At 42.2% G+C, this 24,233-nt stretch overlaps 1 long non-coding RNA gene across 1 annotated transcript in view; it reads left to right on the top strand.

Moving 5' to 3' along the window:
• The first annotated feature begins 4,156 nt into the window (after positions 1 to 4,156).
• LOC115086197 overlaps positions 4,157 to 24,233 on the top strand; it is a 49,745-nt gene continuing 29,668 nt past the window's right edge. Inside the window, exons 1-2 of the long non-coding RNA XR_003855144.1 lie at positions 4,157 to 4,217; positions 14,866 to 14,951. This is a non-coding gene — a long non-coding RNA (uncharacterized LOC115086197). The remainder of the gene's footprint in view (positions 4,218 to 14,865; positions 14,952 to 24,233) is intronic.

Here is a 24,233-nt window from a genome sequence, read left to right as displayed (position 1 = left end):
CCCCAATATTTTCAAGCAATACTTTAGGAACAATCAAGCTTTATTTTTTGGACAAAATATTTGGTGTTACCAAGATTTAGTAAAGCAAACGCAATTAAGAAGGAAAACTTTTCTCAATTTAAGGGGAGAAGTTTCCGTGTAAATGTTGTTTGATGTATCAGGGTCAGCGTTAAGTATTTTTTGACCCAATCCAACTGCGAACGTTCATTGACTCACATTCTAGTCCCACATAGGCTTACTGCATTGGTGTATCATGAGAATAGAGGGGAGACTTCAGGTCATCAGATATTTCACTGTTAGATTTTATCTGTTTATCGCTCTATTATAAGCTCTCCTGTTTTGTTTCTTCTATTTTTCTATAATACAGAAGTTTAACTATAAATATACAAATATAATTTTCTTTTCATGTATTACAAAATCTGTATTGTAGGATATTTCATCAGCAAGTGGATGCTTGTAATTGTATAATGCTTAAATAAAAAATTTAAAAAAAAAAGAAATCTACCTCTTGGCACTTCCAAAATGTCCCCATGGTGGGATTGGTGGCCATCTATAACCAGTGTCATAGTTCACAAGAACACAGCGGTTTCACTCCACAACCCAACGAAAACAGTCAAAAAAAACTTGTACACTACAAAATAGTAGAGATGTCCCAAACCAAAAAAAAACAAACCCACCCCGATCCTTCACATTTAATTATTTACAATCCCCCACCCTCCCAACCCCCCCAAAACTTACCTAAAGTCCCTGGTGGTCCAGCAGGGGGTCCCGGGAGCGATCTCCCACTCTTGGGCCATTGGCTGCCAGTAAACAAAATGGCACCGGTGGCCCTTTGCCCTTACCTTGGGACAGGGGCTATCGGTGCCATTGGCCAGCCCTTGTCACATGTTGGGAGCAATGGATGGCCGGCGCCATCTTAAAAAAATGGCACGGGCCTTACGCAGGGATTCCCCAAATCCTCGGTGAAGGAATACCATGAGTCTGACAGGGAAGGTTTCCAAAAATGGATCAAAAAGCACAACACAGCAAAAATTGATCAAACTAGCAAGTTGATCCAATGAGAGCAAATCAGAAATCCTCTGAACTAAGTTAGCAAAAATAATTAACAGAAGGCAGGAACATCCTGGCTTCAGAAAGATTAACCAAAAATCCACAACAGAAATTCACACCCTAAGATTGTGGCAGGGGTTTATATACTACTGCAGCATGGTCATCTTCATCTCCTACTTGAAGTCAAAACCCAAACCTCTCTTCTCTAAATCACTCTGAACCTCCCCAGCTAGTTAATACATTTCTTTTGGTAAGGAAAACAGAGGTTCCTTACACAGGTAGGGTCCACATGTTGTGGAACAATGCATGTACTTTCATCTGTGTAAAGGGAGGCAGTTTTCAGACAGTCTGTTTACCTAGATACATTGATATTTAACCAGGTAAATGGCCTTTAAGAATTGCATTTTATGACCCTTGACCACAAAACAAGGCTATTGTTAAACAGTGTTATAAGAGAACTCTAAAAATAGAAGTCTCTTCACTAACCGTGTACTTAACAGGTCCTTTCCTTTGATCACTAAGGTGTGGTATCTTCATTTCAATGTCCTATGAATTCAATATTAAAGCCACATGACCAGTACACATAAGGGCTGTAAAACTTAAAAAGAGTACTAGCAAGTCTGGTCTTACTAAGAGAGTCTGAACTAACAGCCATCCCCACAAATTATGCAAATATATGCACTTACGTTTCTTATAGTGCCATATCTCAGTTTAATGAGGCCTTGTTGTTCATTGTAAGTTCTCTGCAAATTCCTTATTGTCCAAGTACTTTTTTGTTACTCTCTTCTCATTGTAAGCTGCCCAAGAGGTAGTCCAAGTTATTTATTGTTAGTTTTTATGTTTCATTGTAAGCTGCCCTAGAGGCATCAGTTTGATTTCACTGTAAACCGGTGCGATATGTATATTATACAGGAACATCGGTATATAAAAATAAATAAATAAATAAATAAATAAATAAATAATAAAACAGTAGCAAATCATTCCACTCCTAAGACAAATCCACTCCCAAAGGAAAATAACAAGTGTAGACATTCTTGGGCCTAGTTGACTACTACAGAAAGTTCATCCCTAATTCTGCTGACACAAGGGTCCCACTGACTGACATGATAAAAAGGGATATCCTGGAAAGGGTCATCTAATCAGAAGATTGTGAAATTGAATTTTCAAGTTTGAAGAAATATCTGTAAGATGAACCCATCTTGTGTCGTGTGGATGTGAACAAAAGTTAATTCTTTTAACAGATGCATCTGACTTTGGCCTAGAAGAGGTGCTGTAGCAGAAAATAGTGTTTTACATTAATAGGAAACTCCAAGAGAAAGGAACTATGCAGTGCAAGAAAATGAATGTTTATCTATGAAGTGAGCTATCATCTCTCTCCATTATTACCTTAAGGGGAGAACCTTCATTTTCACTACAGATCACACATCCTTCAATTGGCTCAGCAATACATAGGTCAGTCTTTCTGACCTATCTATGTGAACCATTGAATATGGACTATAAGTTATACACCCCTGAGCTCTTAAAGCTATCCATTGGAAACTTAATTCAATTGTGATTGTTAATACACTTTTACCAACGTACTGTAACTGAGTTAAAACTTGTTTTGTAATCCAACCTGAGACTATTCACAGAAAAAGGTGAAATATCAAATGTCTATAAATAAATAAACATTCGTATCAGCAGGAGTTACATTTCATCACAAGTATACAACTTCGTGATCTTCCGCAGAGCAAAAAAAGTCCACCATAACACAGATTTCCTGTCTAGAGACTGGGGTAGGGGATGAGGGGTGGTACCAGGGATTCTTCTGCATACATATGCATACATGGCAAAAACAAAGAGATATATGATGTGATGGGGTGCATAATCCTATTCAGGAAGATAGAAAACAAACAATAGAAGAATAAGGGCGAACAGAGCAAACCATTCTGTGTATGCTGTTTATGTCATGGCCCCAGGGAAAGAAGGAAAACAGTTAAAAGGGAAAACCTCTATGCTGTAGGCAGAAGGGGGAGGGCCTGGTATCAAAAACCTCATCCCAGGCAGATAGCTCAAAGAGAATGAAATCTCAAGGGAAAAGGGGAAAAGAGGAAGTCAAGAGAGTCAGAACTGCTTCAGATCAGTCTTCCCTGGATCCAGAAGGAAGGGCAGCATGGAAGGATGTTACATTTGGTACGTTCATTGTGTTGATGGTGTTTGCAGAAAACCAGGAGCTTCATGAGAAGCTTTGATTTCAGAAAACCCAAATAGAGTTCAGACCAAGCAAATGATTTGCTTATTTGCTGCTTATAGTTTACTTGCAATTGACTGGCATTGCAGCATGACTCCAGACTTCATCCCACACGAGTCCATCATGTCTGTAGCAAAAAAGAACACAAGGGATTGAGAGCACAGCCGTGGAAATAAAAAAACACAAGTCAAATTCAAGGTTAAGAACTGGAAAGTACACTTTTTTTTTTTTTTTTACATCTAGAGAGTCAGTTTCCTCAAGTAAATGGAATAGTTAACCAGAGAAAACTGCAGAGGTAAAATGAGTGGGTCGATAAGAAAGTAATTAGATACTGTCCTGAAGATACAGTACACTGAAAGGGATGAACCCTGAAACAGAAAGGTTCTTTTTTTCCCCCCAAATTTTCCACTATTTTTAATTTGTACGTGCTGTATTCCTAATTCTGAAAAATGCTTCCAGTTTCACCAGCTGCTATATATTGTAAATCACTCGGCAGCCTAACAAATGTTGACCTCAAGTTAAACTGTTTTACTGAAGCTCATCAGATTATTGTGTGTGCTCTGGATGAGCTATAGCTTCTTTACACTTTCCCTTTGTGCATGTCCCATGCCCTTCACTTGCACTTACTGCAACCAGATAACACTTCAACCACAGAAAAAATGCTTGAGAGAGGACAATTTGGAATTGGGTATTTTGTCTTGGTTGTGCGATTAGATATTATACAAGATACCTATTGTGGACTGCGAGAGATAAAGAAGGCAGTAGCAATTGCATCTGTGAATGGTTTCCAAGCAAGCAGTGGGACATTGTCTGCCAAGTGTTGTATGTGTGATGTGTGTGTGTCTGTGTGTCTGTTGGGGGGGAGGGCAGGGGATAGTTGGAGAGGGGGACAGAGGAAATGCATATTGACAACCAATACCCATTCTCCAAACTAAAAGTGAGTATTCAGGCTAAAATAAATGTTTTTATCCCCCAATGCAGGAAAAATAATGTAAAGAATATTTTTCAAGTGCAAAAATCAGATAGCAGTGTAACAACTTGTACTTTCTGATAAAACTTGTTTTTCTTTTCAACTACAGTAAGAAAGAACATAGTGAAATAAATATGACTGAATTGTCAGAAGTAAAGATGACTGAATTATCAGAAGTTTGAAACTTGTAGGCAGTTATGCGCTATTGTCAAAGCTTCAGTTGTTTCTGTCACAGCAGCTCAGCTCTCATAGGCATTTGGTCCCCACATCTGGCTCACAAACACAGGAGTGGAGGTAGAGAAAGAGCTGCTGGATAATATGAAGACTCATTTTAAAGGTGGAATATTGTGATTCAATGACAATTTTCAATTTCATTACAGTACTGTTGCATTCTGCATAAAGAAGATTTTGGAGAAAGTGTTTTACATTTTGGATGCAGTAGAGAGAATACTTGGGGGATGAGGGAGGAGAGGAGAAGGGGAAAGGGAGAGGGCAGAGGAATGTAAAGAAAAGATGAACAAACCTGGGAAAAAGAGTTTCTAGAGTTTTTAGAATTTAGTTAACTTTGTTTAGATTTTTAGATTGTTCAGGTACAGTTTTTTTTTAAAGTTAATTTTAGATGACTCTCAGATCAAAGAGATATCCTATTCCCTAATGATGCTATATCCTTTAATCTGCAGATTTATGATTTTATGATTCTTCATATACATTATATGTAACCATTCTTCCCTGGCTTTTGTCTTCTTGATCAAACATCCTTCTTTTGCACCCTCCTACATTTTCTCTACCACATTAAAGGCTGAATTTTCAAAAGCATTTATGCACATAAATCGGCTTTTGAAAAATATCTGGGGGGTTTTGGTATGCACAGAAAGGATTTCTTGGGCACTTTTATACACATTAGAAAGAGGCATTCTGGGAGGAAATTGAGTGGGAAAAACATTTATGTGTATGCTTTTGATTTTCAAAATTGTGCACATAAAGGTATGCATACACATTTATACCTGTTCCTCATGCAGAGATATACTCATACCCAATAATTTTCAAAGCTTTGAAAATTTGAAAGCTTTTCAAATTTTCAAAGCTTTGAAAATTTGGGATAAGGTCTACAAGTACTTTCTAAACACAGAATACAGCCTTATGCAAGCTGTTATAAAATTACCCTGTCAAAATGTAACATTCTCCCCTTCCTTCAGAATCTCTTCTCCCTAATCCAGAATGAAATAAAACTCTAATAAAATTAATTCTCTACATTCTGGCTCAATGAGCTCCACCTTTAAAATAAATCTGCACCTTTGATACCTTTTTTTTAGAGATTTCAGCCAGAAGGACTAGGGTGTTACATTAGGTCAAATTACTTGGGATTGGTTTGAGAGAATTCTGCTTTGATCTAGGAATAGAAGAATAAATCAGTAATCCATTTTAGGCCATCTGCAAACTGAAAACAGAACAATAATTAAGTTAATTTGACAGGGAGCTAGATTGGTAATATGTTAATGATTCTTGAGGTAATTATTTTTTGTTTGTCTGAGCTAGGTTGTTCCCTAAGCTTCAAGGTTCTATATGGATTTCACACTAAACAGTACAACTCATAAATACATACATGTATATTGTATTCTGGAAGGAAAAGATAAACCACTCCATACTTCAAAGAAACATGTCAGCAAGCTAACAGGACCACAAATAGAGTGTCTGAGTATGAAGGTAGAAGACCAATTTCACAGAAAATAGGTAAACTAAATTTACTTGCAGGAAATCTGAGGAAAAGGTAGGACTTTGGTAGGTCTTTCTCATTTCTCTCAACAGGTACCAGTACTAGGGATGTGAATCGTTTTAGGACGATTAAAATTATCGTCCGATAATTTTAATATCGTCTTAAACTGTTATGGAACACAATACAATAGAGATTCTAATGATTTATCGTTATAAATCGTTAGAATCGTGAGCCGGCACACTAAAACCCCCTAAAACCCACCCCCGACCCTTTAAATTAAATCCCCCACCCTCCCGAACCCCCCCCAAATGAGTTAAATAACCTGCGGGTCCAGCGGCGGTCCGGAACGGCAGCGGTCCAGAACGGGCTCCTGCTCCTCAATCTTGTTGTCTTCAGCCGGCGCCATTTTCCAAAATGGCGGCGAAAAATGGCGGCGGCCATAGACGAACACGATTGGACAGCAGGAGGTCCTTCCGGACCCCCGCTGGACTTTTGGCAAGTCTCGTGGGGGTCAGGAGGCCCCCCACAAGCTGGCCAAAAGTTCCTGGAGGTCCAGCGGGGGTCAGGGAGCGATTTCCCGCCGCGAATCGTTTTCGTACGGAAAATGGCGCCGGCAGGAGATCGACTGCAGGAGGTTGTTCAGCGAGGCGCCGGAACCCTCGCTGAACGACCTCCTGCAGTCGATCTCCTGCCGGCGCCATTTTCCGTACGAAAACGATTCGCGGCGGGAAATCGCTCCCTGACCCCCGCTGGACCTCCAGGAACTTTTGGCCAGCTTGTGGGGGGCCTCCTGACCCCCACGAGACTTGCCAAAAGTCCAGCGGGGGTCCGGAAGGACCTCCTGCCGTCCAATCGTGTTCGTCTATGGCCGCCGCCATTTTTCGCCGCCATTTTGGAAAATGGCGCCGGCTGAAGACAACAAGATTGAGGAGCAGGAGCCCGTTCCGGACCGCTGCCGTTCCGGACCGCCGCTGGACCCGCAGGTTATTTAAGTCATTTGGGGGGGGTTCGGGAGGGTGGGGGATTTAATTTAAAGGGTCGGGGGTGGGTTTTAGGGGGTTTTAATGTGCCGGTTTTGCGATTTTTCGATTTTTCGATTTTTCACGATTTTTCACGATTTTTCACAATATTTTACCCCCCCAAACGGCAACAATACGATTCCCTCCCCCTCCCAGCCGAAATCGATCGTTAAGACGATCGAGGACACGATTCACATCCCTAACCAGTACTCCTAGTGGAAGAAGGATGGCCAGGAAACATTGTATCAACAAAACTGTCACCTCTGTTACTTCTTCTTCTGCTTCTGTCTAGACAGATATCCTGATCCAAAGTAAGGAAACATTTCAATGCAAAAGATGTCTGAGGGTCAACTTCTTCAGAAAATAGGCTAAGAAGCATCTGGGATAATGAGGACTACATTAACAAAATGTTTATTGAGGCATCAAAGATGGAAAAATAGTCAGTCAGTAAGGCAGCTAGTAAGCAGTAGTTAGTGTGTTTATTTTTAAAAGTCTGTATGGCAACTAGTAAGCAGAACTGAGTGTTTGTATTAAAAAAAAAAAAAAAGTAGCCAGAAGCTAGAAATAAGCTAGGAGCAGTGTATACCTAAGTAAAAAGGTTGAAAAGTTCAGTTCAGTTACTCACCTTGGAAAGGTGTTGAGCTAGTGTGATTTGGTTTGATTAGGTACCAACATTTGATAATCAAGAGAGCAGTGAGTCACTCTGGCTGACTAACTGAAGTTAGACTGTTTGGATTTCCCAACCCTCCCACCCCTTGCCCACCCACCCCTAGCTCATCCTTTAATTTATAGGCAGGTGCCACTTTCACAAAAAAAACCCCAAAAACAAAAAACAAACTTTATTGAGAGTTTGATCAGTCCCTTGTAGGCCACTACCAGACATATAGAGGTAGATCTTCAAAAGATACACGAGCGCATACTTTTGTTCGCGCACCAGGCGCGAACAAAAGTATGCTGACCCCGGATTTTATAAGATATGCGCATAGCTGCGCGTATCTTATAAAATCCGGGGTCGGCGCACGCAAGGGGGTGCACATTTGTGCAACCTGCGCGCGCCGAGCCCAGCGCGAGCTGCATGTTCCCTCCGAGGCCGCTCCGATTTCGGAGCGGCCTCGGAGAGAAGTTTTCTCCACCCTTCCCCCCCTTCCCCCCCTTCCCCTACCAAACCCACCCCTTACCTTTGTCGGCAAAGTTACGCCTGCTAACTTTGCACGCGTCGCCGGCATCCCCGCTCCGTTCTCCGGTCCCGGGGGCTGGTCCGGAGGCCTCGACCATGCCCCCAAGCCGGTGCCACGCCCCCGGGCCTGCCCCCGAAATGCCGCAGGACGCCCCCGGACACGCCCCCTCCTGCCCCTTTTCGAAAGCCCCGGGACTTACGCGCGTCCCAGGGCTTAACACGCGCGCGCGTAAATCCTTCCGGATTTACGCGCGCGGCCCTTTTAAAATCCGCCCCATAGTGAATTCACTAATACATTTAAAGGACGTTAATTAGACACATTCCTACTCCCATAGCAACCTAAAACTTAACTAGGAACTGAATAAAATTGACATGAAGGCAGCAGCCCAGCAGCAAGAGGGGGGCTTCCCAGCCTTTTTTTCATTGAGTGTCACATGTATGATTTTTTACCCGCCTGTGAGAAGTTGTACATGTGCATGTGATGCAAAGAGCTCCTGGCTCTCAGAGAATGAGTCCGATCTCTGAAGGCTAGAGTGGCAGACATGGAGGAGCTGAGGCAGACAGAGAGGTATATAGATGAGACCTTCAGGGACATAGTAGCCATGTCCCAACTTCAGACTGGCAGCCCTGGTGCTGCCTTGGAGGAAGAAGGTCTCATGATTGGAGGGCATCAACCTGGTGCAGCAAGAAAGGATCCTGTAGCAAGGGACCTGCTCTCCAGGTGATGCATTGTCCTTTCGCACTGAGGATATCTCCCCAAGGCCTACTGCCCAGGAGGGAAAGGTTAGGTTGGCCGTCATGGTTGGTGATTCGATTATTAGGAATGTAGATAGCTGGGTGGCTGGTGGGCGTAAGGATCGCCTGGTAACATGCCTACCTGGTGCGAAGATGGCGGACCTCACGCGTCACCTAGATAGGATTTTAGACAGTGCTGGGGAGGAGCCGGCTGTCATGGTACATGTGAGCACCAATGACATATGAAAATGAGGGAGGGAGGTTCTGGAAGCCAAATTTAGGCTCTTAGGTAGAAAGTTTAAATACAGAACCTCCAGGGTAGCATTCTCTGAAATGCTCCCTGTTCCAGGCGCAGGTCACCAGAGGCAGGCAGAGCTCCAGAGTCTCAATGCATGAATGAGATTATGGTGCAAGGAAGAGGGATTCAGTTTTGTTAGGAACTGGGGAACCTTTTGGGGAAGGGGGAGTCTCTTCTGAAGGGATGGGCTCCACCTTAACCAGGGTGGAACCAGACTGCTGGCACTAACCTTTAAAAAGGAGATAGAGCAGCTTTTAAACTAGAACAAAGGGGAAAGCCGACAGTCGCTCAGCAGTGCATGGTTCGGAGAGAAGTATCTTCAAAGGATACTAATGATGCATTAGAATTAGGGCATCCCGACAGTGAGGTTCCAATAATAAGAAAAGTAATCCAAGTGCCTGTAACTAAAAACTCACCTGAGCTAAAAAATTGCAACTTATCCTAATGAATTAAAAAGCAGAATGAAAATACAAACAAAAAACAAACTTTGAAATGTTTGTATGCTAATGCCAGAAGTCTAAGAAGTAAGATGGGAGAATTAGAATGTATAGCAGTGAATGATCACCCAAACTCAAAAGCACCAAAATTTATGGGGAATTATACTATGCTATCAAATTGAAAATCAATGCCCCATTAATATCTTTCATCCACATAATCAGCGCTCACTATATATGCTCAAAAAATGAGTCATACAATGATCTAAATAATTTCACAATAGGCTCTGGAGTCTGTTCTGACTCCTAGTGCTAACATTTATAACAATAACTTTTTTTTGAAAGGATAGAGGAAGGGTTTCATATATTAGAGTTTTAAACCCCCATGGGTGAACTTGTTCTGTGCATAATCTGTGCATAATCTGTGCTTTTTAAATAATTTTTGGCACAAAAATACTTTAAAAGAAAAATATGCAGTTTCACTTATGGTGTATGTGATAATTGACTAAAATATTGGATGGAGGAGGTTTGGTTGATGATTATGCACGAGTTCACCCATGGGGGTTTAATACTCTAATATATGAAACCCTTCCTCTATCCTTTCAAAATTTTTTTTCTTGTTATAAATGTTGGCACTAGGAGTCAGAAGAGACTCCAGAGCCTATTGTGAAATTATTTAGATCATTGTATGACTCATTTTTTGAGCATATATAGCGAACATTGATTATGTGGATGAAAGATATTAATGGTGCATTGATTTTCGATTTGATAGCAGTGAATGATGACATAGACTTAATTGGCATCTCAGAGACATGGTGGAAGGAGGACAACCAATGGGACAGTGCTATACCGGGGTACAAATTATATCACAATAACAGAGAGGAGCACCCGGAAGGCGGTGTGGCGCTTTATGTCCGGGATGACAATAGAGTCCAACAGGATAAACATCTTGCATGAGACTAAATGCAAAGTTGAATTTTTATGGGTAGAAATCCCTTGAGTGTTGGGGAAGACTATAGTGATAGGAGTATACTACTGTCCACCTGGTCAAGATGGTGAGACGGACAGTGAAATGCTAAGAGAAATTAGGGAAGCTAACCAAATTGGTAGTGCGTTAATAATGGGAGACTTCAAATACCCCAATATTTACTGGGTAAATGTATCATCGGGACACGCTAGAGAGATAACATTCCTGGATGGAATAAATGATAGCTTTAAGGAGCAATTGGTTCAGGAACCGACGAGAGAGGGAGCAATTTTAGATCTAATTCTCAGTGGAGCACAGGATTTGGTGAGAGAGGTAACGGTGGTGGGGCTGCTTGGCAATAGTGATCATAATATGATCAAATTTGAATTAATGACTGGAAGAGGAACAGTATGCAAATCCATGGCTCTTGTGCTAAACTTTCAAAAGGGAAACTTTGATAAAATGAGAAAAAATGTTAGAAAAAAACTGAAAGGAGCAGCTACAGAAGTAAAAAGTGTGCAAGAGGCGTGGTCATTGTTAAAAAATACCGTTCTAGAAGCACAGTCCAGATGTATTCCACACATTAAGAAAGGTGGGAAGAAGGCAAAACGATTACCGGCATGGTTAAAAGGGGAGGTGAAAGAAGCTATTTTAGCCAAAAGATCTTCATTCAAAAATTGGAAGAAGGATCCAACAGAAGAAAATAGGATAATGCATAAACGTTGGCAAGTTAAATGTAAGACATTGATAAGACAGGGTAAGAGAAAATTTGAAAAGAGGCAAAAACTCACAGTAAAAACTTTTAAAAATATAGCCGAAGCAGAAAGTCTGTGAGGGAGTCAGTTGGTCTGTTAGATGATCGAGGGGTTAAAGAGGCACTTAGAGAAGATAAGGCCATCAAGGAAAGATTAAATGATTTCTTTGCTTCGGTGTTTACTGAAGAGGATGTTGGGGAGGTACCCGTACTGGAGAAGGTTAATCAAATCACGGTTAACCTAGAAGGTGTGGTAGACCTGATTGACAAACTGAAGAGTAGTAAATCACCTGGACCAGATGGTATACACCCCAGAGTTCTGAAGGTACTCAAAAATTAAATCTCAGACCTATTAGTAAAAATTTGTAACCTATCATTAAAATCATCCATTGTACCTGAAGACTGGAGGATAGGAAATGTAACCCCAATATTTAAAAAGGGCTCCAGGGGCGATCCGGGAAACTACAGACCGGTTAGCCTGACTTCAGTGCCAGGGAAAATAGTGGAAAGTGTTCTAAACATCAAAATCACAGAACATATAGAAAGACATGGTTTAATGGAACAAAGTCAGCATGGCTTTACCCAGGGAAAGTCTTGCCTCACAAATCTGCTTCACTTTTTTGAAGGAGTTAATAAACATGTGGATAAAGTGAACTGGTAGATGTAGTATACTTGGATTTTCAGAAGGCGTTTGACAAAGTTCCTCATGAGAGGCTTCTAGGAAAAGTAAAAAGTCATGGGATAGGTGGCGATGTCCTTTCCTGGATTGCAAACTGGCTAAAAGACAGAAAACAGAGAGTAGGATTAAATGGACAATTTTTCTCAGTGGAAGGGAGTGGGTAGTGGAGTGCCTCAGGGATGTGTATTGGGACCCTTACTTTTCAATATATTTATAAATGATCTGGAAAGAAATACGACAAGCGAGATAATCAAATTTGCAGATGATACAAAATTGTTCAGAGTAGTTAAATCACAAGCAGATTGTGATAAATTGCAGGAAGACCTTGTGAGACTGGAAAATTGGGCATCAAAATGGCAGATGAAATTTAATATGGATAAGTGCAAGGTGATGCATATAGGGAAAAATAACCCATGCTATAGTTACACAATGTTAGGTTCCATATTAGGTGCTACAACCCAAGAAAGAGATCTAGGCGTCATAGTGGATAATACATTGAAATCATCGGTTCAGTGTGCTGTGGCAGTCAAAAAAGCAAACAAATGTTGGGAATTATTAGAAAGGGAATGGTGAATAAAACGGAAAATGTCATAATGCCTCTGTATCGCTCCATGGTGAGACCGCACCTTGAATACTGTGTACAATTCTGGTCGCCGCATCTCAAAAAAGATATAATTGCGATAGAGAAGGTACAGAGGAGGGCTACCAAAATGATAAGGGGAATGGAACAGCTCCCCTATGAGGAAAGACTGAAGGGGTTAGGACTTTTCAGCTTGGAGAAGAGACGGCTGAGGGGGGATATGATAGAGGTGTTTAAAATCATGAGAGGTCTAGAACGGGTAGATGTGAATCGGTTATTTACTCTTTCGGATAATAGAAATACTGGTGGCACTCCATGAAGTTAGCATGTGGCACATTTAAAACTAATTGAAGAAAGTTCTTTTTTACTCAACGCACAATTAAACTCTGGAATTTGTTGTCAGAGGATGTGGTTAGTGCAGTTAGTATAGCTGTGTTTAAAAAAGGATTGGATAAGTTCTTGGAGGAGAAGTCCATTACCTGCTATTAATTAAGTTGACTTAGAAAATAGCCACTGCTTTACTAGCAATGGTAACATGGAATAGACTTAGTTTTGGGTACTTGCCAGGTTCTTATGGCCTGGATTGGCCACTGTTGGAAACAGGATGCTGGGCTTGATGGACCCTTGGTCTGACCCAGTATGGCATGTTCTTTTGTTCTTAAAAAATGAAACTGGAACATAAATTATCAATCTAGTTCCCCACCTCCCCGTCAAATTAACTTAATTAGTGTTCTGTTTTCAGTTTGCAGATTACTGATTTATTCTTCCATTCCTAGTTCAAAGCAGAATTCTCTCCAACCAGTTTGACCTAATGTAACATCCTGTTTAATCCTTCGGGCTCAATTCTCTAAAAAAGGCCTAAAAATTACTAACAATTTCTATTGAATATTAACTTAGTTAATGTTTCAGTTGTCTTGTTGATGTACCTCCTTACCTAATTTGGGTAAGAGTTTATATATTAAAATATGTCCCTGGAGTAGGTGAGAAGCTCAAACTCTTCTGATTACTTTTCCTGGAAATTTTTCTCACATCTTACCATAGAAAAATAACTTGACTTTTGCAAGCTTTTAATATACACAGAACAAGTTTAACCCTCTAATCATTTTCCTTAATATATTTTATGGACACTCAGAATAAAGTTTAACCGTGATTTTGTTCAATATACTTTAGGGACACACAGAGTAGTGTTTAACTCACTATTTTCCTTAAAACATTTTATACATATGTAAAATAAGTTTAACCCTTTAATTATTTTTCTTAACACACTTTGGCCTGGATTTATCAAAAGGCACTAAATACCACATGTAATAGAAAAAGGGGTGAGTTTTATGGTATGTGCATTGTGATAGCTTTTTCACACTTTGAGATAAGTGTGGTATTTCCTATGTATAGCCACTGGGGTGACTATGTTTACTGAGAGAGAGAGTGAAAGAAAGAAAGAAAGAAAGAAAGAGAACCTAGTCATAGCTCCCTTCAACACTAGATAAGTATTTATATCTCTATAGGAGGCCCACCTAGTAACTTGAGGTGAGGTTTAGGTATTAGTGTCGGGATTAGGGGCCACTTTGACATTCAAAGTGAGGCGTATGAACAGAACAGTGCTCTCTTGTGAAGATTTGATGACCCTCGGAGTGAGGAAACTCACTCAAAGATTATATTTGTGCAATGTTCTCTCAACCTAGCTTGGTTCTCTCAACCTTGGTTCTCTCAACCTTGGTTCTCTCAACCTTGGTTCTCTCAACCTAGCTTGGTTGAGAGAACATTGCACAAATATAATCTTTGAGTGAGTTTCCTCACTCCGAGGGTCATCAAATCTTCACAAGAGAGCATGGTTCTGTTTGTACTTCTCACTTTGAATGTCAAAGTGGCCCCTAACCCCTACACTACTACCTAAACCTCACCTCGAGTTACTAGGTGGGCCTCCCATAGAGATATAAATACCTATCTAGTGTTGGGGTATTATAGTTAGTCTCTCTCTTTCTCTCTCATTCACAGGCATTTGAGTTGAGAACACATCACAAAGTGTGATAAAGCTATCACACAGCTTCATGCTACTCAAAAAGGTGTAGTTAAAATTTTGCAAAATGGTAAACCCAGCCCACTCCTCTTTTTCAGATTTGTATACACCATACGATATGGTGCTATCGCATGTGACAAGCCCTTAACGCATGCAAAAACACCTTATAGCATTTTGATAAATGACCCTATTATGGGTACACAGAATAAGTTTAATCCTTTAACTATTTTCCTTAATGTAGTTTACAAAGACAAAGAATACATTTGCATCAAGTAACAATGGAGAAACCCCACTATGCCACCGACTGACAGCAGGAGGGTCCCAGAGGTGTGTACATTTGCTCCACCTGGCTGATAATAATAATGTACACACATATATTTCATGTACATTCATTGTGACTATCCTGAAATACAGACTCATTTGGTAGAAATGGAATGAGAATCACTGTACCAAGTGAAAACTTATACATGCCTTATGTACTTGTAAGACAGACAGGCCAGTAGGGTAGTGTTGGCATGCCAGGATGGCACTGGGAGTTATTGCTGGCCCTGAAGGCTGGAGCAACGTCTCTTCTGAAATGATTTCAGTGCTGCTCCCTATGACTGCCAGGGGCCATCACAATATATGGCAGTTATCTTTCCTCCCTGCAACTGAGTACATCACACTTGTCCCCCAACTGAGCCGATGGACAGAAGACTAAATCCAAATTTACTGCACCACAATTGTGGACCAAGCCATGGGGCTAACCCTATACTTCACTTTTTATATAGTGCCACTTAAATGCTAGAAAAATATAATGCAAATGCAGAATGTAATTGTTGTTTTTGTAAGAATAATAATTAATATTATTTTAAAATTGCTTTTTACCAATAAATCCATGCTGATTTATTGATAATTTCCTAAATTATTTTTTAGCTATTTTCTACTTCTGAAATAGATCGTAATGTATAGCTGTCTATGCATAGTATGCCAGAGGAAACTGAAGGGATTGTCAGAGGCAATCCAAGTGAAATGCGCACATTGCAGACTCCAAGGGACTGTTTTTCATAAATAAACTCCATCTCAGGATTTTGTGTTAGCTGTTGGATTTCTCTTTAATTTAGCAGCACCTCTAACCTGCTAGGGGAGAAGATGAGAAGCTGCCAGTGTTTGATTAAAATGGAAGAGCTGGTGAATAGGAAGCTTCTGCTGAACATAACCTCGGTGAAATCAGTTTTCAAAATATGCACAGAAATGTGCACAGAAGTTTGCAGAGCTTTTCACCTGCTGATTTTCCACCAGTTTCCAAAAGGAAAAAGTCACCTTTGAAAAGTAAATTGGAAAAAGTGCAGCCACAGACCTGCACTTGCTCTTTGTGAGGGTACCTTTTTCATCTGAAATTTGCATGTGCACTTTTTAAAATCAAAACTCTGCCACCAGGAGCATCAAGTGGGTAAAAGTACCTGTAGTGGCATTAGGCATGTACTTTTACCCACAGATAGGGTAGGTAGTTTTCAAAGACTCCATTTCAACAGGTAAAGAACTTTTTTACCTATGGAAATGCCTTTGAAAATTTCTTCCCCTGAGACTATTCCAGGACGGTTGGTGAAATGATAGTTTGGGAGGACAAGTGTCATTGGCGAAATTCCACTGTTTAGTTACCTTCCATAGTAGTTGAACAAAAAATGTGGCTATGTATAGTTTAGAACCTGTTGAGATTTAGGTTGTGTTTTATGGTTTATTTTTCACGGGGCATAAGGCACCAGCTCTGTTTAATGAGTGGATGCCCAAAGTTTTAAGTTGTTTGTGGTGTAATTAATTGCCTTTTCTGAACGTTACTTTGGTTTGAAGTGGAATTGCTAAGATGTCCCTGGGACCCACAAAGTGGAAGAAGGTATACCTCAAGAGGAAACAGCCATACTGCAGTGCCTATGGCTACATGACAGCAGCAGCTCACAAGGAAATGTGTATAAGCAGTGTTCCCTGCTGCATCAGTCTTGCTGATGAATCAGAGAATTTTCCAAGAATGGCAACATTCATTAGTCCAGTAGGGTTCCCTGTGGGTGACAATTCCTTCACCACATCTATGTAGGGATGTCGTTTTAAAATGACAGAACAGCAGCAAAGATATTGGGAAAGCATGTTGTGTTGTTTCCCATCCAAAATGACTTAGAAAAACATAACGGAATAACATTGAGGTTTATCATGAGTGAAACTTGTTAGCGCGTATTAACATATTTTAGCATATTGCTATTTACAAATATATGTGCCTCGTAAAAAAAATAGCATGTGCTAAAAAAACAAAAACAAAATAGAAATAAAATGAAATGAAGTAAACGAAAATAAAATAGAAAATGAAACAAAGCAAAAGCAAAATGAAAAATGTGTTGCGCTTGGAGGTGGACCCTTGTCCGGGAGCCGTGGAGAACGGCTCCCTGGTAGGGACCAGGAATCACCTGCCCCCAGGGGGCGGAGCACAGGAGGAGACAGAGGCTAGGATGAGCTTCACCACTGGAAGCCCGCGGTCCCCCCGAGTGGAGCCCATAGGGACCAGGGCCGCTTGGACTTAGGTGGGCCTTGCAGGGTCTCCCAGAGAGGTAGTAGAGAGGTGTGCCCACGAACAGCAAGGGAGCATGGTCAGACACTAGGCTGTAGGTCTGGAGGAGCAAGGAAGGCCAGTACAGCGTAGGAGATGACAAGGCAAGGGACAAAGCCAGTATCAAGAGATGTGGTCAATGGCAGCCAGCGTCAGAATATGAGGATCAGTCTGAGGAGTAGTCAACGAAGCAGGGGTCAGGTTCCAGAGGTCAGATGAGGTCACAAGGCAGGCAGAGGTCAGGATCCAGGCAGTGAACAGAATGGTCAAGGGTCAGAGCCAGAGAGACAGTCCGAGGGTACTACCTGGGGAGATGGGACAGATAGACGCTGGAACAGAAGGACGCTGGAACAGAAGGACGCTGGACAAGGCTGGAAAAGTAGGATGCTGGAACAAGACTGGAACGAGACTGGAACAAGACTGGAACAAGGCTGGAACAAGGCTGGAACAAGACTGTGAACGCAGAGGCAAACTAGTACGCTTACAGTGCCGACCCAATTGCCAAGGCAAGGAAGTGCAGGCAGGGACTTCCTTATATCGTACGTTCAATCAGAGCGCGCCGCAGAGCTTGGACCCGCCCCTCTCCCTACAAGAGGCCGAGCGGTCAGTGTGCGCCCGCATAGGGGCGTGGCCAATGCCACTGGGGACACCGAACTCTGGCGTGAGGCGCAGTGCGCAGTGGAAGACCCGGTGCAGTGGAAGGCCCAGCGTGGTGCGCAGTGGAAGGCCCGGCGACTACTGCCGCGGGACACCGAGCCCTGGAGGAGCTCACGGCTGCCGCTGGGGAGGCTGACCCATGACTTGCAGAGGAGCTAGCGAGGTGAGCAGGCCCGTGCGTGGGCCGGGCGCAGACGGAGCGCGCAACAAAATGCTCCCATGCAGACCCCTACTTCTGTATTTCCACAAAAAGTAACCTGAGATTTCATATAGTGACAGCTAGTGAGGGTACCATTATTCTGTGTTACTCAACTTTTTATGTTCTGAGATTTCTCCTTACAGCACAATCTCCTTTGGATCTGAAACAAAAATTAAACCCTTAAAGGTGAACTTTGAGAGCCCGGTGCACACCAAAATTGTGAGGTACGCGAGTATGTCAGGTTGGCGAGTGCCAAGCAAATTTTAAAAACTGCCTGTATATGTGCGTATCTCCTGATATTTGCACAAATGAAAAAGTCAAAAAAGAGGCATGGCGGCATGGGCATGGTCTGGGAGGGGGTGGTGCCTGTCGGGGAAGACCAAGAGAAGTTAGTGTAAATGCTTACATGCACAGGCGCATGCCAGGGTCCTCTACTGTTTAACATTATTTCTGCTATGAATGGCATGTAAGTCGTAAAACAAAAAAATATAGGCAGTTCAGCAGGGTTTTAAGGGTCGGGGTTAAGAGGGGAAAAGGAAGGCAATTTAAATAGTGGGGTGAGGAAGTCCTAACCCTTACCTAGGCAAATTAGGAACGAAGTGGCTTAACTAGGAATTGCGTTGGCACGCGTTTCTATTAAAGTCCCCCCACTTATTATTATTGTAGTAGAGGTGGCATTTGCACACATTTAAGCACACCTACTTAAAATTGCAAGCACTTGTGTGCGGGTACAGCCTGTTTTATACTGTATGCGCATGTATGTTATAAATTGGTTGCGGCTCTGGGCACGAGCCTGCAATTGTGCATAGATATGCTCCCGCAAGCCAGTATCAAAGTTACCATCCCAGAGATTTGTTCTTTTGCATGGCACATGTACAAAACCCTGAAAGCACATAATACAGTGACTTCTTTTATAATCAAGACAATACATATACACTATGGTCTCTTGAGGTAAATTGTTCTTTTTCTGTGTATACTGCTGGGTTCAGTTCCATGTGCGTTACTAAATTAATATACAAAGCAGGTAAATGTAGTGTTAGGAACACCTGTGCTCTCCTATTTTCCTTTGAAACCTGATAACACAGCACAGGTGGCTTCTCATTACTCTCTGCATGCAAATAAAAATATAATTTACTTTTTCCTTAAATAGGAAATCTCTCTCTCTTTCACTTTTTTACACACACACACACACACAAATACACACAAATACACATGCACACACCATATCCTTATTAATGCAGCTGACTCTCTGGAACAATTTGGTCTTTGAAAGCTAACCAGTCAATGACAGTCCTGCACATCTTGGCAATAGGCTAAAAATAGTGCCTGCATAGTATTTATCAAGCAGCAGGTACTAATTTTAGTTGCTTGCAATTTCTCTGCATTCTGCCAGCTCATTTATATTATAATGAGCAGATACAGAGAAGATAGATGAAGTCCTCTGTCTTGGTGGTTCATGGCACTGTCAGTCACACAGTGGGATCTGCTGTCTCTTGAATCTCCATGCTACAGACTTTTTTTTGGTAACAATATTTATGCACATATAGTTTATGTATAAATTCAAATTTATAGAAAGGCTCAGGAATAAGAATAGGAGCACTGACTATATCCTGAAAACTCAACAAGCTGGGTAGATCCTGAAGGCAATCTATTGATGAAGTAGCCAAGTGTACTAGGTCCATACTTAATAAACCCAATACAGTTATGAGTGAGACACTAAAAAGACCAGTTAGCAAAATACACAAATTGTAGAGAATGTGGTTAGCGCAGTTAGTGTAGCTGGGTTCAAAAAAGGTTTGGATAAGTTCTTGGAGGAGAAGTCCATTAATGGCTATTAATCAAGTTTACTTAGGGAATAGCCACTGCTATTAATTGCATCAGTAGCATGGGATCTTCTTAGTGTTTGGGTAATTGCCAGGTTCTTGTGGCCTGGTTTGGCCTCTGTTGGAAACAGGATGCTGGGCTTGATGGACCCTTGGTCTGACCCAGTATGGCAATTTCTTATGTTCTTATGTTCTTATGTAAATAAGAAAACAGGTTAGTGTTAGTTCTTATGTAAATAAGAAAACAGGTTAGTGCTACCTGCGAGGGAAGGCCCTCAGAGGTCCCCACCATCAGGAGGCGAGAAAGCAGAGGCAAACAGGGACTTTGCCAATACCAGCCCTCATTCCCTGCAGGTTGAGCCCTTGGGTGCCGGGGCCAGCTGGTCTTAGATGGGCCTCTGCGTGGATGATCCCGGGCACAGCCAGGCGTGGAGCGAGACAAGGGATGAGGATCCAGTCCAGAGGCCACAGCAGGCAACAAGAGAAGTCAGGTCCGGTCCAGGGGTCAGAGGCAGGCGGCAAACTCATAGTCATGTCCGGGCCAAGGGTCAGAGGTAGGCAGCAAACTCGTAGTCAGGTCCAGTCCAAAGGTCAAGCCAAAGTCAGTCCAAAGAGCAGGGCGAAGGAACTAAGGCAGGGCAGAAAACGAATAGTGGAACTCAAGATCAGGAACAAGTGGGAACGAAGACTGGAACTCAGGATCAGGAACAAACAGGAGAAAGACTGGAACTCAGGATCAGGAACAAACAGGAACGAAGACTGGAACTCAGGGTCAGAACACGGCAACTCAGGAACTACGCTCAGGACAAGGGAAGGCGACCTGTTGCCAAGGCAAGCTCTGACTGGCAGAGCTTGCCTTAAATACTCTGAGCCGCTGACATCATCAGTGGGGGCCGCGGGAGGTTTTCCTCCCGCGGCCCCTTTAAATCTCAGTGCGTAATGCGCGTGCACGTCTAGGAGCAGGATGCTGAGGGAGAAGGCAGTGGCGGTGTGGGCCACCAGAGGAGAGGAGACGCGGACCGATGGAGGGGAACCCCTCGCCACACCGGAGGAACTGGGGCGTGTGGCAGCGACACGGCCAAGAAGAGGGCCGCTGACTGCCGCGAAAGCAGGAGGGGCGGAGCTTGGTGCTCGGCATCGGATGGTAGGAGGTCCTGGCCTGAGGCTTCCTTGGCCTGAAATCGTAACACAAATCAAACTAAAAGTAGGAATATAAAATTCATATTTATTTATTTAAAATCTTTTATATTCTGCATATACAATATAAATTGCTCTAAGTGGATCGCATTTTAACATCTAAAAGTATAAAGGTCCATACGCAATAAATTGTTTCACAAGAATAGAATATTGATAGGGCATAGGTTAGATTATCTAGTATAGCTTATGTATTAAAGAGGCTGACCTATGACTATTCACTGCTGCAATATGCTTATGATTTCAGGCATAGGCACTGTCCCGGTAAAGTGCACACTGGCAGCCGGCCTTTATTGGAGCAGACTGGGATGGAACTAGGGATAGGCCTAGTCGTGTTGGTGCGTGCTTATTAAAAAATTTCCCTCCTTGAGCGTGTGAGTCGGCACCCATCTGCCGATGCGCGTGCTGATATTGTATTTTATAACATGCACGCGGTGAAGCGTGCCAAGAGCCACGTACACATGGACGCCCTCGCAGGGCTTTTAAAATTTACCTGTAAGTGTAGACTTGCTCTATAGGGCATCTAAACTTAGATGACACCTTATGTGGCTAACTCTGAATTAGACATATAAATTATATGGCTACTTTGCTCTGCCCCTAATCTGCCTAGTGTGTGTAACCTTTAGCCTAATAAGGGATTTATATGGTTTAATGGCATACTCTGATCATAGATACATATTCAGTGTCTGCCTCTTAGCTGCATGAGTCCCGCTTATCTGGCTAAATAATGCTGAATGCATTTTGAATATTGGGCCATTATTATATTATATTTAAGGCCTTTTTCTGTTCTTTCATAGGTCTCCTTCACCATAGGTGGGTCATTACAGACTTTTAAACCAGATACTCATGGTTAACGGAAAATTCTTATGCCAAACAGCTGTGAGAAAACAACTGCCTGAATTAAGAAAGTGTATTATCACTTATTCTTTCTGTCTCAGATGGTAGAGTTTGCCCACAAAGTATTGATTAGAATTCTTGATGGTTAAAGTTCAATCAGTGGCTTTGATGAAAAATCCGAAGTTGGTTCATTATATTTCTGAAAAACCAGTTTCGCATAGTATGTGGAAAAAACAAGCATTCTAATCAATACTTTGTGTTGCTCTCACATTGAAGTGTGACATATGAAAAATAACCATTGGAATAGTAGCCTCTGAGGCAGCTCCTGCGTGAGCGAAATGTGGCCAGAGTCGAGCATATTCCAATAAAGAATCCCTTGATACACTGATCACTACCGTTTGTTCTGCTTTCCAGCATTACTGATCCGCTTCCGCTTTGCTTTTTGGGTCCCATCTCAGGGAAGATTTCTCATCATTCTGAGTGAGGGAAATCTGATAAGGATGACATTTTGTTCTATGTTATCTCACCCTAGCTTGATGATATCCTGTTATAGAGTCCTTCAAGCTAAGGCAAGAGATCATAGTAGAAATGTCATCTTTGTGAGACTTTCCTCACTTCAAATTACATCAAATCTTCAACGAGGTGTACTGTGCTGTTCGTACTTCTCACTCTGCATGAACTGGCGCCTAAACCCTCACCATCACTACCCCCTCACCTCAACTATTAGCTGGCCCTCCTATAGAGATATAAATACTTGACTACTATGAAGGCTTTATAGATTTTCTCTCTCTCTCTCTCTCTCTCTCATATCACAGGGCCTAAAAAGTTTATTACATGTTATTATAGCACTTTCATGAATCTAGGGGTAAGTGAGGTCTCTATAGGGGCCTTTTTCTTCTGATCATACCTCTCCTTATGCTAAGCATGCAGTACTTAATCTGTCATGGTCTCTTATTTATATGTAGTTTATTGAAATTAGGTATTGGTAGTGAAGGGGCTATTCAAGGTGAGGCTGGAGATCCTGCACCTTCCCTCTGGGACAGCTGATCTCCTTCATGGCGGGACACATGCGGCAAATGCCCCCACTCCTGTTTCTCGCCATGCTCTCTAGGTATGCATGCACAACAGACTCTGATTTAAAGGGATTGCAGTGGGAAAAACCTTGTGACCCTGGGAATGACATCATGAATCCTGGCCTTAAATACCCTTGTCTTGCTTCAGTCCTTGCCTTGGCAACAGGTCTCCTATAGTCCTTGTAGTGTGAGTTGCCTCTTTGTTCCTGGTCTTTAGTTCCTGCCTTCAGTTTCTGGTCTTCGTCCTGGTCTTTGGTTCTTGTGGCCTTCATCTCATACATCAGTGCTTATGGTCAGTCTTCAGTTCTATTCTTCAGTGTGCCTTTCCTTTTGTGTTGCTCCTCATCCTCCTGCCCTGCCTCTATATCCTGCCTTTCCTTGGATAGATCCTCAGCTTGACCTCAGCTTGCTTCCTGATTTCTCTTGATCACCACCTGCCACTGACCACTGCCTGACTACTGGACTCCTCTAGAATACCACCTGCTCTGACCCAAGTCTGCCTTTAAGCTTTCCTGCACACCTGACATCACCCATAGATCTTCTCTTCATCAGCAGAGGCCCCCACCTAAGACCTTTCAGCCCTGGCACTCGAGGGCTCAACCTATGGGGAATATGGGCTGGTATAGGGGAAGCTCCAGTTGGGTCTCTGCCTCATTTGTCTCTGCCAGCCAACGGTGGGGACCTGCAGGACTCCACCCTACAGGTTGTGCCAAATCCACCTTGGTCTAAGGGTTCATGCCAGCTACATGACTTTTGTGCAGTATTTTGTGCCAGTGCAAGATTTTCAAAATGTAAAATTTCCAAAATGTAAAATTTCGAAGTCTTTTATTATGCAAACTGCAACATCTCTGTATAAACTGCAGATAGTGGAGATTCCAGAGTAGAGGGCATTATAATAGTCTAGCTGTGAAATTATTATGGCTTGGATAATGGTAATTCAAGAAGGGTTGGAGGTGGCGAAGCTGGCATAGTTTTAGCTACTGTGGTGAGCTGAGAGACTAGGATGAACCAAGACTTTGCACTTGGGAAATGAGGGTGTTTGGGGTTTAAATAATCTCACAGATTCTCATCTAATATTCTCTTTCACGTCAGTTCTTGATAGTCACGTAAGCATAGCTTGCCCCCCTGGATGAAGTCTCCTGCAGTTAAGTCTGGTAGTTCTTTAAGAAAAGCCGAACATATTTGGAGGAAAGCACCCACTTCTGATCGTGCCCAAATGTTTAGAAAACTTCTTTTGGAATTTTAACTGTG

The sequence above is a fragment of the Rhinatrema bivittatum genome, chromosome 2 (genome assembly GCF_901001135.1).
Source record: "Rhinatrema bivittatum chromosome 2, aRhiBiv1.1, whole genome shotgun sequence".
Classification (NCBI taxonomy): Eukaryota; Metazoa; Chordata; class Amphibia; order Gymnophiona; family Rhinatrematidae; genus Rhinatrema; species Rhinatrema bivittatum.
The sequence above is the reverse complement of the archived record's forward strand: the minus strand, read 5'-3'. Positions and strand labels throughout refer to the sequence as shown.